Here is a 14,577-nt window from a genome sequence, read left to right on the forward strand (position 1 = left end):
GAAATAGTTGTTACAACATCAAGTTTTGTGAGCGAGAGTCACATCTATTCCCTTAAAATGCTTTTATGATTTTTGGTTGCACCTCATCTCATGTTGGTTAAGTGCCTCCTACTGCTCTCTAAGACAATAGCAAAGTAACATTTTATTTCAATAGCAAAATTGTCATATTTGCCATAGAATGAACTCACCGACCTGCATGCTAGCTCCTGTTAGGTTGAGGAGGGTGTAGTAGTTGGTGAGGCGACTCTTTCTGTTGTATGTCTGGAGGGACAGATTGGCCGTCTCCGCTATGATGGGGTCATCCAGGCGCTCTACTGTTGGACAGTCTGGACACGTGTCGACGATGAGGTAAGGGCTCACTACTATAGGTCATTACTACAGGTTAGTCAAACTAAAGCAACAATAGACCAGTAGGTCATTCAGCTGAAGGGGTTTTGTGGTTACAGTGCATATGTATATTTTTGCTGACCTATTAACCTGACCAGGAAAAACAAAACCCTACTAGCCAGACTCTACCTTGTTGGATGGTACATTTTATTGCTGCAGAGTTCCACACTTTTCCCAACATACAGTAGATAGATGCCATACACTGCCCATACACCTGTTTAGTGGTAAGAGAGTTTCATTCAAAAATCATACTCCCCACACCCTTTAAGCCAACCTGGACTCAGGGGTAGACGTAACATAGTAAATGAAAAATCTGGGACACTCATGTTACATTTGGTATGGCATTTCTTAATTTGTGGATGTCCATCATCCATTTGTATGATAGGTTACGAATTGCAATTAATATGATGTGTTACGAATTACAATGTGTATGATATGTTACGAATTACATTTGCTGTGGCTAACATTAGATAGGTGCCTACGTTAGCTAGGTGACTAAAGTTAGCTAGGCTAAGGGTTCAGCTTAAGGTTAGGTTCAAGGTTAGGTTAAAGGGTTAGGGGAAGGGTTAGCTAACATGCTAAGTAGCTAAAAAGTAGTTGCTAATTAGCTAAAATGCTAAAGTTGTCCGTGATGAGATTCCAACACTCAACCTTTGGGTTTCTAGATGTTTGCCCGACCAACCACCCTCCTTTTGTTTTTTGCCTTAAGTAACCTCTCTTATCTAACCATACCAAACATAACATATGGGCCGTAGGAGATGGCTGTTGTTTTACACGCTCCTAACCAATTGTGCTATTTTGTGTGTTTTCTCGCCTTGTTTGTAACTTATTTTGTACATAATGTTTCTGCCACCGTCTCTTATGACCGAAAATAACTTCTGTATATCAGAACAGCGATTACTCACCTCGAACTGGACAAAGATATTTTCTTTAACGAGTCAGACGCAAAGGATTTACTGCTGACATCGGACCAGGCCCAAATCCCTTTCATTCACATGAAGAAGAGACGCCGATATAGGGGACACAGGTCCAGGTGCTTTGTGAAAGGTCGTCGGCGAGTGGGTAACCCGCCTCTAACATCCGTCCAATTGGCCAATGTGCAATCTTTGGAGAATAAACTGGATGAGCTCCATTCGAAACTTTCCTACCAGCGGGACATTAAAAACTATAATATCTTATGTTTCACCAAGTCGTGGCTGAACGACGACCTGGGTAATATACAGTTGGCTGGGTTTTCCGTGCATTGGCAACACAGAACAGCTGCCTCCGGTAAGAAAAAGGGTGGTGCTCTGTGTCTATTTGTCAATATGAGCTGGTGTGCAAAATCTAGTATTAAGGAAGTCTCGAGGTTTGGCTCGCCTGAGGTAGAAAATCTCATGATAAGCTGTAGGCCACACTATTTACCAAGAGTTTATCTATATTTTTCGTAGCGGACCTTTTACCACCACAAACCGATGCTGGCACTAAGACGGCACTCAATGAGTTGTTTAAGGCCATAAGCAAACAAGGAAGTTGTTACGCGAAGTGGAACTGGGGAACCCAACGGCTGACTCAGACGAGGAGACTGGGTTGAAGTAACCAAGGTATTTATTGAAACACAGGGGAGAGATGGAGTGCAGGTCAGGGGAAGCTCGGGGGGGTTGCTGGAAACCAGGTGCGGAGGCTGAGGCTGGAGCGAGAGGGGTTGAGACAGGGTAAGCAGGTCCGGAGGGGAATCCAAGGGAGTAGTAGAGTGGGGAATCCAGGACAGAGTGCAGGATGACGAGACGTGGCACTGGAGACAGGGACCAGAGTCAGAGCGGGCAGAACTGTAGCGGAGAGGGAAACAGTGCCAGGCAAGGAAAACAGGTACAACAGGATAACTGGATCTGAATAGTAACAAACGGCTAGAAACGTAGACTGACTGAGCAGAGATTACAATCTGGCAGCGTGGAAGTGGCAGGGCTGAGTATTTGTAGAGGTCTTGATTATGGAACAGGTTGCAGCTGGTGGGGATCTGCTCTGACTCCAGCACACCTGTCTCCGGCCCACACAATCACACACAGAGAGGGAGAGGGAGAGAGTACTGGGGGAGTGGCGGCAGGTCAAGGAGACACAGGATGAGCAGTAGAGGGCGTTGCAGGAGCAGATGTGACAGAAGTGCTCATCCAGAGGTGGCGCTCCTAGTGGTCAGGGACTTTAATGCAGATAAACTTAAATCCGTTTTACCTAATTTCTATCTATGTGCAACCAGAAGAAAAAAAACTCTAGATGACCTTTACTCCACACACAGAATTACGGTCTCTATCTTCCTGATTCCTGTTTACATGCAAAAACTAAAAGTAGGAAGTACCAGTGCATGTAAACAGGAATCAGGAAGATAGAGACCGTAATTCTGTGTGTGGAGTAAAGGTCATCTAGAGTTTTTTTTCTTCTGGTTGCACATAGATAGAAATTAGCTCAATACGGAAGTGATCAGATGACGCACATGCTAAGCTACAGGACTGTTTTGCTAGCACAGACTGGAATATGTTCCGGGATTCATTCGATGGCATTGAGGAGTATACCCACATCAGTCACCGGCTTCATCAATAAGTGCATCGATGACGTCGTCCCCACAGTGACCATATGTACATATCCCAACCAGAAGTCATGCATTACAGGCAACATCGGCACTGAGCTAAAGGGTAGAGCCTCTAACCCAGATGCTTATAAGAGATCCCGCTTCACCCTCAGACGAACCATCAAACAGGCAAAGCGTCAATACAGGACCTTTCTCTTGCCTTTCTAAGAGGATGGTCTCTCAAATAAAAATTCTGGTTGGTTTTTCTTTGGATTTTCTCCTACCATATCCATTGTGTTATTCTCCTACATTATTTTAACATTTCTACAAACTTCAAATTGGAAAGAAAACAATGGTACCAATTATATGCGTATACTAGCTTCAGGGCCTGAGCTACAGGCAGTTTACTTTGGGCACGTCATTCAGACAGTAAGTGGAGAAAAAGGTGGCCTAGCCCTAAATGGATCACTAGTCACTTTTAACAATGCCACTTTAAATAATGCCACTTTAATCATGTTTACATATCACATGTATATACTGTATTTTATACCATCTATTGCACCTTGCCTATGCCGCTTGGCCATCGCTCATCCATATACTTATATGTACATATTCTCATTCACCCCTTTAGATTTGTGTGTATTAGGTAGTTGTTGGGGAATTGTTAGATATTACTGCACTATCGGAACTAGAAGCACAAGCATTTCACTACACTCACATTAACATCTGCTAACCATGTGTATGTGACCAATACAATTTTATTTGATTTAATTGATTTGACATCTTAGACTCTGTTGAGACTGAGGATGAATCCTTCAGTGAGGTCAGTGTTGCTCTGGTCCTTCCTCCGCCACCCTCAGGACCTCCGGCTCTGGCACCCCACCACAAGGGCATCCAGGGAGGGGCTGCCCCTCTGCCAACACACACATACAGGGCCACCAGTCACACACAGACCCACATCCTTCCTGTACACAGAACCCTGTGTTAGCCTGGTCGCTAATGCTTATGAAGAAACAAGGCTAAAGAGCTGGGGGCGTACTGTAGAAGGGTTGGGAGAGAGGTATTCAACGGCCCCTCCTGGGAAGCAGCTAGTGAACTTTCCCCTCTTCCACCAGAGGACATGTAAATAAAGCTTTATCTGCTGTTGACAAGTTACTTTTTGTACATTTAAATATTGAGTGAGTGGGGTATCTGTGGTGATAGTGATTCAAATGGGCCCTGTGTGGGAAGAGAAAAATATTTTCCCTCACTCAATGGGGGTGGCAGTAGGTTAGCGAGGTTGCTGGTTCGAATCCCTGAGCTGCCTAAGGATAAATCTGCAGGGATACTACCTACTGCTGTTATGACCATAAGCAAAGGAACTTTACCCATAAGTGTTCCAGGGGCCCCTGTCCTACCCCAGCCTGTGATGTGTGTACTGTAGGTTGGGTACTGTGACAGCAAAAAATAAAGAATATCCATGCAAATGGACCAATAAATCAAGTATTCTATGGATCAGGATCACAGGATGTGCTGTAACTGTTTGTTTGCATTGCATATCAGGTACTGTACATGGAATGTAAAAAGTAAAAAAGTAGTTGCAAGTAATGAAGGTGAAAACATGTAGCCTAGTTGCCAGTCTTTTTTTTGTTTAAATAGTGAACTGGTAGTTCAAAGCAGAAAAGGCCTAGTGGCCAAGGATACCCATGAGAGCTCAAAGTTAGTGGTTTGTGTTCCCTGAACAGTACACTATAATTGCTGTGCTCTGTGCAGTTCCAGCAAGGCTTTCTGAATAACAAGGTTGTATCCCATCCATAGCAAGGTTTGTGAAGTGGATTGGCATTGGGCATATCCATCATATATACTCATCACTCCTATTCTTTCCCTCTTACAAAACCAATCAAATCCACCTCAACAACACTCGCTCAAAACCTGAATGGGCCTTTGTCTCCAACAATGATGCTATTGAGCAAAGTACTTAAGTAAAAATACTTTAAAGTACTACTTAAGTAGTTATTTGGGGTATCTGTACTTTACTATTTATATTTTTGACGACATTTACTTCACTACATTCCTGAAGAAAATAATGTACTTTTTACTCCATACCTTTTCCCTGACACCCAAAAGTACTCGTTACATTTTGAATGCTTAGCAGTACATGAAAATTGTTTAATTCACGCACTTAAGAGAAAATCCCTTGTCATCCCTATTGCATCTGATCTGGATGACTCACTAAACACAAATGCTTTGTTGTTTGTAAATCAGATGGCATGATTTTCTTTTTTTTTTAATTTACGGATAGCCAGGGCCACACTCAAGACATATTTACTTTTGATACTTCAGTATATTTAAAACCAAATACTTTTTTACTCAAGTAGGATTTTACTGGGTGACTTTCACTTTTACTTGAGTCATTTTCTATTAAGTATGACAATTTGGTACTTTTTCCACCATTGCTATTGAGTGTGTTGTTTACTGTTCACCATCGTCTGCTCTCACACACAAACTTCTCTCCTTTTGTGTATATCTATACAGCTGTTATCTGATCAGGGTAGGTGTTGTGGTGATGGCTCTAGATCTGTCTCTAATCTCCAATCCTCCTAGTATCTGTGGTGCCATGATGAAGACAATTGGACTAAAGCAGGGAAAATGCTGCATCAGCTACTGCATGTGTATCTCCATAGACGCTATACTATAGCCCACCATTTCCCAAACTCTGTCCGCGGGACCCTAAGGGCTGCACATTTAGATTTTTGCCCTAGAACTACACAGCTGATTCAAATAATCAATTAATCATCAAGCTTTGATCATTTGAATCAGCTGTGTAGTGTTTGGGCAAAAACCAAAATGTGCAGCCCTTAGAGTCCCGAGGACCGAGTTTGGGAAACGGTGAACTATAGTATAGCATCTATGGAGATATACATGCAGTAGCTGATGCAGCGTTTTCCCAGCATTGTCAGAAAAGTACTGTGCATCGAGAACTTTGTATCTTGGGGTCATGGTTTAAATTTATTTTTTTATAATAATGAGTCAACCTGCACACGCTTGCACCACCCCAACCCAATTTGAGATACAGTAGCCATGGTAATGCGTTGCCTTATTCTAGGCAATAAAAGCAGTACTATCCTACAGTGCCTTCAGAAAGTATTCATACCCCTTGACTTACTCTACATTTTGTTGTGTTACAGCCAGAATTCAAAATTGATTAAATATATTTGTTTCTCACCCATCTACAAAAATAATACCACATAATGACAAAGTGAAAACATGTTTAGACATTTTTGCTAATTTATTGAAAATGAAATACATAAATATCTAATTTGCATAATTATTCACACCCCTGAGTGATGACTTTAGAAGCACCTTTGGCAGCGATTACAACTGTGAGTCTTTCTGGGTAAGTCTTGAAGAGCTTTCCACACCTGGATTGTGCAGCATTTGGCCATTATTCTTTTCAAAATTCTTCAAGCTCTATCAATTGGTTGTTGATCATTGCTAGACAACCATATTCAGGTCTTGTCATAGATTTTTAAGTAGATTTTAGTCAAAACTAACTCGGCCACTCAGTGAACATTCACTGTCTTCTTGGTAAGCAACTCCAGTGTAGATGTGGCCTTGTGTTTTAGGTTATTGTCCTGCTGAAAGGTGAATTCATCTCCGAGTGTCTGGTGGAAAGCAGACTGTTCTAATTTTTCCTCTAGGATTTTGCCTGTGCTTAGCTCCATTCCATTTATTTTTTTTCTTCCTGAAAACGCACTAATCCTTAATGATTACAAGCCCATAACATGATGTAGCCACCACTATGCTTGAAAATATGTTGAGTGAAACTCAGTAATGTATTATATTGGATTGTACCCAAACATAACAGTTTGTATTCAGGACAAAAAGTAAATTGCTTTACATTATTACTTTAGTGCCTTGTTGCAAAAAGGATGCATGCTTTGGAATAGTTTTATTCTGTAAAGGCTTCTTTCCTTTCCCTCTGTCAATTAGGTTAGTATTGTGGATTAACTACAATGTTGTTGATCCATCCTCAGTTTTCTTCTATGACTCTGTAACTGTTTTAAAGTCATCTTTGGCCTCATGGTGAAATCCCTGAGCGGTTTCCTTCCATTCCGGCAACTGAATTATTAGGAAGAATGCCTGTATCTTTGTACTGACTGGGTGTATTGATACACCATTAAAAGTGTCATTAATAACTTCACCATGCTCAAAGGGATATTCAATGTCTGCTTTTTTTTTTTTTTTTTACCCATCTACCAATAGGTGCCCTTTTTTGCAAGGCCTTGGAAAACTTCCCTGGTCCTTGTGGTTGAATCTGTGTTTGAAATTCACTGGTCGACTGAGGGACCTTACAGATAATTGTGTGGGGTACAAAGATGAGGTAGTCATTCAAAAACACTATTATTGCACACAGAGTGAATCCATGCAACTTATTATGAGACTTGTTAAGCACATTTTTACTCCTGAACTTTAGGCATTGACTCAATATTTCAGCTTTTCATTTTTAATACATTTGTGAAAAAAAAACATAATTCCTCTGACATTATGGGGGTATTGTGTAGGCCAGTGACCAAAAACAATTTGAGAACAGGACTTTAAATAGAACCATGAGGAAACATTATGCTGAAGTACTGGCATTTTCACAGAAGAATGTTTCTTAATGTTCTATGAACTATTTGAGAGCATTCCCAATTTCAAACCAGTTGGAGAACATTCATAGAACATCACATCTACATTTTAGTCAATTAGCAGACGCTCTTATCCAGAGCGACTTACAGTAGTGAATGCATACATTTCATTTCATGCATATATATATTTTTTTGTATTGGCCCCCCGTGGGAATCGAACCCACAACCCTGGCGTTGCACACACCATGCTGGCGTTGCAAACACCATGCTCTACCAACTGAGCCACAGGGAAGACTTTCACCAAAATTGAAATTAAATGTTACCATGTATAAACTTTAAGGAAACGTTCTGTTAAAGTAATAAAATACCAAGAAACAAATGTTTTGAGAATGCTCCAAAGCCAAGCAACTATCCTGCACCTTTACCAGAAAGTTGTGGGAAGGTAGTATGCAAAATAACCATATGACAACCACGCTCTCACCAAGCTCTAAGAAACATACAGTGAGGGAAAAAAGTATTTGATCCCCTGCTGATTTTGTACGTTTGCCCACTGACAAAGAAATGATCAGTCTATAATTTTAAAATGGTAGGTTTATTTGAACAGTGAGAGACAGAATAACAAAAAAATCCAGAAAAACGCATGTAAAAAATGTTATAAAATTATTTGCATTTTAATGGGTCAAACAGCTGCAAAGACAATGACATGTTTCCACAAGTACATATATTTATATCCTCCAATGGGCGGAGTCAACTCCTTGCACATCTAGACAGCCAATACATCTCTGTTGCTAGGCAGGAACAATTACTTGTCTATTTACACCTACGAGGCATCTGATCTATAATCACACTCTTATTTCCATCTCTCGTCGGACAACTAAATTGGGGCAAGAACCGTCCATCCGTTCTGTTCTATACCAATGGGATGCTAGTCTCCATGCCATTGTCCTTAATCCTCATCCTCAGGTGTCAAAGCAAGACAGACTATGGGCCTTGTACATAATTAATTGCACTGTATCATTCAGCAAGCCATATGTATTGATGCGCTTTAACATTAGAATTCTGATGACATGGTAAACCCCTACTATCAAGTACCCCACCATGGTTAGCCCAAGCTACCATCTAGTGGGTTCTCGAATAACCTCCCTCCTGGAGGACACGAAAAGATAAGGTTTCATGGGAGGTAACCCTCCCTTGAGTCAATAGATTTGAGCACCCTCCCCTCACTTTGTGCTCTCCTCACAGCTTAGGGCCAGCGCTCTCTCTCTCTTTCTCTCCTTTCCGTTTGATAATTAAAACAATTAATAAATTATCCAACCCAAATTTAGAATGACAGTCCTTAGTGCTTCAAGTTGAGTCTATCACTCGAATTAGAGACTCTCCACTTAGCATACACTGATACTGTTAGAATGTACATTTACAAACAGGGAACCATAAATAGACAGTATGTACTACTTATATTACAGGTATTAACTTTTCTCATTACGGCCCCCGTTTATCCCTGTCTTACATTATGTTGAGTGGCATATTAATGACAGATCAGTATCTCAATGCATTATTAACCCAAATTACCGTAAACTTCCCAGTGTGTAGACCTCCAAAATCACCTTATACCCCAAATAAACAGTTTAGGGCAACCCTAAATCAATTTACGAGCACAGTTGACCACCCCCCTCCTTCCCGGCACTCATCTTCTGGCGTATCGTCATTTTCTTCTTCAGATAGCATTATAGTTCATCTTCCAAACTGCACATAAACTCAGCAAAAAAATAAAACGTCCTCTCACTGTCAACTGCGTTAATTTCAGCAAACTTAACATGTGTAAATATTTGTATGAACATAAGATTCAACAACTGAGACAAAAACTGAAGTTCCACAGACATGTGACTAAAAAATGTGTCCCTGAACAAAGGGGGGGTCAAAATCAAAAGTAACAGTCAGTATCTGGTGTGGCCACCAGCTGCATTAAGTACTGCAGTGCATCTCCTCCTCATGGACCGCACCAGATTTGCCAGTTCTTGCTGTGAGATGTTACCCCACTCTTCCACCAAGGCACCTGCAAGTTCCCGGACATTTCTGGGGGGAATGGCCCTAGCCCTCACCCTCTGATTCAACAGGTCCCAGACATGCTCAATGGGATTGAGATCCGGGCTCTTCGCTGGCCATGGCAGAACACTGATATTCCTGTCTTGCAGAAAATCATGCACAGAACGAGCAGTATGGCTGGTGGCATTGTCATGCTGGAGGGTCATGTCAGGATGAGCCTGCAGGAAGGGTACCACATGAGGGAGGAGGATGTCTTCCCTGTAACGCACAGCGTTGAGATTGCCTGCAATGACAAAAAGCTCAGTCCGATGATGCTGTGAAACACCGCCCTACACCATGATGGACCCTCCACCTCCAAATCGATCCCGCTCCAGAGTACAGGCCTCGGTGTAACACTCATTCCTTCGACGATAAACGCGAATCCGATCATCACCCTTGTTGAGACAAAACCGCGACTCGTCAGAGAAGAGCACTTTTTGCCAGTCCTGTCTGGTCCAGCGATGGTGGGTTAGTGCCCATAGGCGACGTTGTTGCCGGTGATGTCTGGTGAGGACCTTCCTTACAACAGTCCTACAAGCCCTCAGTCCAGCCTCTCTCAGCCTATTGCGGACAGTCTGAGCACTGATGGAGGGATTGTGCATTCCTGGTGTAACTCGGGTAGTTGTTATTGCCATCCTGTACCTGTCCCGCAGGTGTGATGTTCAGATGTACCAATCCTGTGCAGGTGTTGTTACGCGTGGTCTGCCACTGCGTGGACGATCAGCTGTCCATCCTGTAGCGCTGTCTTTGGCGTCTCACAGTACGGAAATGGCAATTTATTGCCCTTGGCCACATCTGCAGTCCTCATGCCTCCTTGCAGCATGCCTAAGGCACATTCACGCAGATGAGCAAGGACCCTGGGCATCTTTCTTTTGGTGTTTTTCAGAGTCAGGACACTAAAGAGGCCTTTCTACTAAGTTTTCATAACTGTGACCTTAATTGCCTACCGTCTGTAAGCTGTTAGTGTCTTAACGACCGTTCCACAGGCGCATATTCGTTAATCATTTATGATTCATTGAACAAGCATGGGAAACAGTGTTTAAACCCTTTCCAATGAAGTTCATTCGTAAAAATCCAAATATCTTTGAAAGACAGGGTCCTGAAAAAGGGACATTTCTTTTTTTGCTGATTTTATGTAACGCATGCCTGTCACAGTTGATGGCCCTTGATAATTTCCCAATTTGAATATCTGGGGAATAATCCGATTTTCCCAAGCACACAAATCTCTCACCTGAACCGCCACCACCATTCTGTACAGTCCATTCTGTCTGGTCCAGTTTTCCACCAGTGCACCAGCAGCATGAGAGAAGTTTGGACGTGATCTCTCACCATGCTCACTCCACATGCACGGTCTCAGGACTCATGCAGCACTCCTGCCGCTCGTACACAGATTGCTGGCTCGGACTCAGGTCTCAGTAGAAGTGGTGCAGGACAGGGCTGTAGTGAACGCCATTAATTCAGTCGGTTAGGGGGGTGAAGCTCACACTGTTCATGTCATATTATTCTTTCCATGCATATATGTAGATGCCGTCGGTAGTCACTATCGCCATAACTTTAAGAAAACATGCCAAAACAACAGTTTAAGGCATTTCTGACTCAGAAAACTATTTACCGTATGACAAATTATTATCTTCCCAATTTTCTTTTTACAAAATTCCTCAGACAATTGTCAAAGAGCATACCAACACACTGTTGACACCATTTCCAAATTGGCTTATACTCCCTTATCATACTGGTGACCACAACTCGGAGTTATAGGGTCAGGTAGTTAGAGGGCTAACCCATAGGGAGAAACCCCGACCATACAGCAGACCCAACCTAGTTAAATTTGTATCGAAACAAAAACAAATACAAAGCAACAAAAACCAACAATTATTATCCACATGAGTGACATATGATATCAAGGGCCATTGCTTACTGAACTGTTAGTTGTTGATGAACAAGTTGTTGATGAACAATTTGAGATGTTACAATGTACAACTTCTCACCAGTGATATAGATAATTGTGTCTATCACAAAGATACATCTACCTTATCAGTTTGTGGTTTCCATCAAGGTGCCATAACGAGTTTGGTCCAGCAACATGGTATGACCTTCTATGCAGCCTCTGCGACATGGCTCTGAGCGCAGACGCCCTCGGGTTAACACGAAGCATGCTGTCCCTCACTCTGCGTCTCTGCACCCAGAGCCCTTAATTGTGATCGAACAGCCTCCAGTCCACGTTTGTCGTTCTCAGCCACCAAGTCCTTAATCTTTTCATCCAGAGCCAAGTCTGACATGTCAGAATATAACGGTGCATGTGACAGACTGAAGTGTCTGGAAAAATGAGTAACAATGGCCAGGGATGAGGTAATGCATATCATCCTAGTCATTTTAAAGTCCTGTCTTGATTGTAGTCATTCTAAATTGTTTGATTGGTAAGAAACTGGAAACCATGCATCTAAAGTCTGCAGTTTATAGCATTACTTCCAAGCACAACTAACCTTAGACGACATTTGACTGTCGATCGGGACACATGTAGAATATCTGCCATCTGAGACACACTGAAAGCACAGGACATCAGAAACCTCAGTTGCTCTTGAATGATGGCATAACAAGGTGCACCTCTAGCTCCTCTCCAAGTCCGAGGAGCCCGGTAACTGGAACTGGCTGTAACAATAATACACTGTTTAGGCTACTTAATGTATTGTGACACAGCCCACCCCCTCATTCCAAAAACACTTAAATTATAGTAACTGTCACAAATTGTGGCCAAGTAATGTTTTTATAATATTGGATTTTAAAGCCAAGGCATAAATAGAAATGTTGACGAAGAATGAATAGAATTGGCAGCAGGAGAACGAAGAGTGAACCCCCCCCCAAAAAACAACAGTAAATCCAACCACACCCAACATTTATCAGCCTCCCCTTAGCCCACTCAAGGCTCCTCTGCATGGTTTCCATTCTGCAAGACGACAGTTTTGTGAAAATAGAGACCATGGATGGGACTGCGATTCCTGTTCAAACAGTACCATAGTACTAACATTAACGCTCCTGGTTCATGTCTGAAGTTATTAATTTCTACATCATAGGCTTAGATGAAATATTCATATTTCAAAGGGTATTCAAAAATAATATTTGTGTTGTTGGAAACTGATATGTTGTAGATATTAGCCAAGTTTTTACAGGGTTGTCCTAGGTCAAATGAGCTTTGTAAATGTTTTCATGCTAATGAAGCTAGGTAGCATTGAAATTATAGCTAGCCAGCCAGCCTGCCTGAAGCTTTAGGGCTTCAGTTGTTATTTTGCCTAAAAATACAAAAACATGTTTGACGTCAGTACTCCTTGATAATAAGTCACCTTTATGTAACTAGCAGGGCTGTAAAAATATTACAAGACGGTGCCGTTCACTGTGGCTATGGCCGGGGTGTGTGGCTAAGGAACGTTATCAAGCGATCTAGTAACTAATTTAGCAATCCAGCCATTTAAATACCAGCATTCATTACAATAAAATATATATATTCAACATATACTAGCTAAATATTAAATACTCCCTTGGCCTAATCAGATTTACAATATTAGTGACACATAGGCCTAAATTACTTGCACTGCTGTCTTAATGTCTGTGCCTCCAACATAACTGCATAGACATACACAGATCCGTCCTCTGTGTTAGCTAGCAGATCAACTTTATGATTAAGTAATAATTGTATTTAATCCGAATCAACCTTGTTAACATGGACTGAAGGGCATCAAGTCCAGGATTATCGAAGAGCAGAAGCCGAGTGCAGCAATTTAGGGTCTGTTTGCAGCGGATATGGAAGTTCCTTCTCGCCATCTTCAATTGTGGTGTTGTTGCATCAAACGGACTGTACACCGATTTAATGAAAGGAGCTAGGGAAATTGCTGGTAAAATTAGCTTATTAAAGAACACGTTAAATTATCGTGTGTAGGTGTTTATTTAGCAGCTATAGGCGTTAATTTGAGTGTGCAGGATCGCTTGCAGCCGTTTATTTAACACATTTGCACGCGCTTATTTGACACGTGTATGCATTGATTTAGCGAGTGAAGACGTTAATTTAGCGCCTGCTCCTGCTTACTTTACACACACAGCATTAAAAATATTGCGTTTTGACCACGTGCTTTAGGACCCAAACGGCATTCCATAGAAAACACAGAATCCAAATCATTCCTCCAAGTGCTAATTAGGTCACTTTTGTTTTGAACCGATTTTACCATTGACTATGAACAGGTGCCCTGGTTTACACCCGGGAGGCAGGAGGGGTTCCAAAACGAATGCCAGATTAAAAACGAATGCCAGATTAATCGAGTCCCCTCAATGAAGGGAAGCGAAGTGGGAGGATGGTCGATTTTCACGTGGAGCTTGGCAAAAGGGGGCATGATTTGTTTACATAATTGTAATCCAAACCAAACCTTCACTCGTTGTGACGCACTGAAGTTCCAAACTGTTTTAAACGAGACTGACAAAAATGATTCTATTTACACTTTGTAGTCACTTTTGACACTACAGTAAATGTTTCGGACTCATATTGATGCCACACAGGCCGTTTTCAAAGGGATTACTTGCTTTTTGGGGCGGTCGTTCTTTAAATGAAGGGTTAGGTACGGGTTTAAGATTAGGGTGGGTTTAGGGTAGGGATGTTACAAAGATTCCAGATAGTACTGCCCCTTTCGATACACCTTTTTTCCACACGCCCACTATTTTCCTTTTGACATGTGGTCGCCAGATTGGGCTGCAGCATAGAGATAGATAGAGGGCTCATCTTTGTTTGCCTGACATTTCGAACTGAATTCTTCTGCTGCTCTCGTTCGCTACATACTTCAGTCTGAGACCGCCATCGTTGAAGTCGTTTGTAGTGATGTCAAAATGAATGGTGTTGTACAAAACAAAGTCAGCGATTGGATCATCTCTAACCAATCAGAGTATCAAAGCCAATGACGAATTTTCAAACTCTGC

At 41.9% G+C, this 14,577-nt stretch overlaps 1 long non-coding RNA gene across 2 annotated transcripts; it reads right to left on the reverse strand.

Moving 5' to 3' along the window:
* Positions 1-10,755: 10,755 nt before the first annotated feature.
* Positions 10,756-12,617, reverse strand: LOC115192175 (uncharacterized). Of its 2 annotated transcripts, XR_003877891.1 has the most exons (3): positions 12,105-12,617; positions 11,652-11,937; positions 10,756-11,058 (listed from the first exon to the last, which is right to left on the reverse strand). It is a non-coding gene; the product is annotated as an uncharacterized LOC115192175 (long non-coding RNA). The 2 variants fall into 2 exon arrangements; XR_003877890.1 differs by having other exon boundaries at positions 10,756-11,937.
* Positions 12,618-14,577: the final 1,960 nt, after the last annotated feature.

Source organism: Salmo trutta, chromosome 4 (genome assembly GCF_901001165.1).
Source record: "Salmo trutta chromosome 4, fSalTru1.1, whole genome shotgun sequence".
NCBI lineage: Eukaryota > Metazoa > Chordata > Actinopteri > Salmoniformes > Salmonidae > Salmo > Salmo trutta.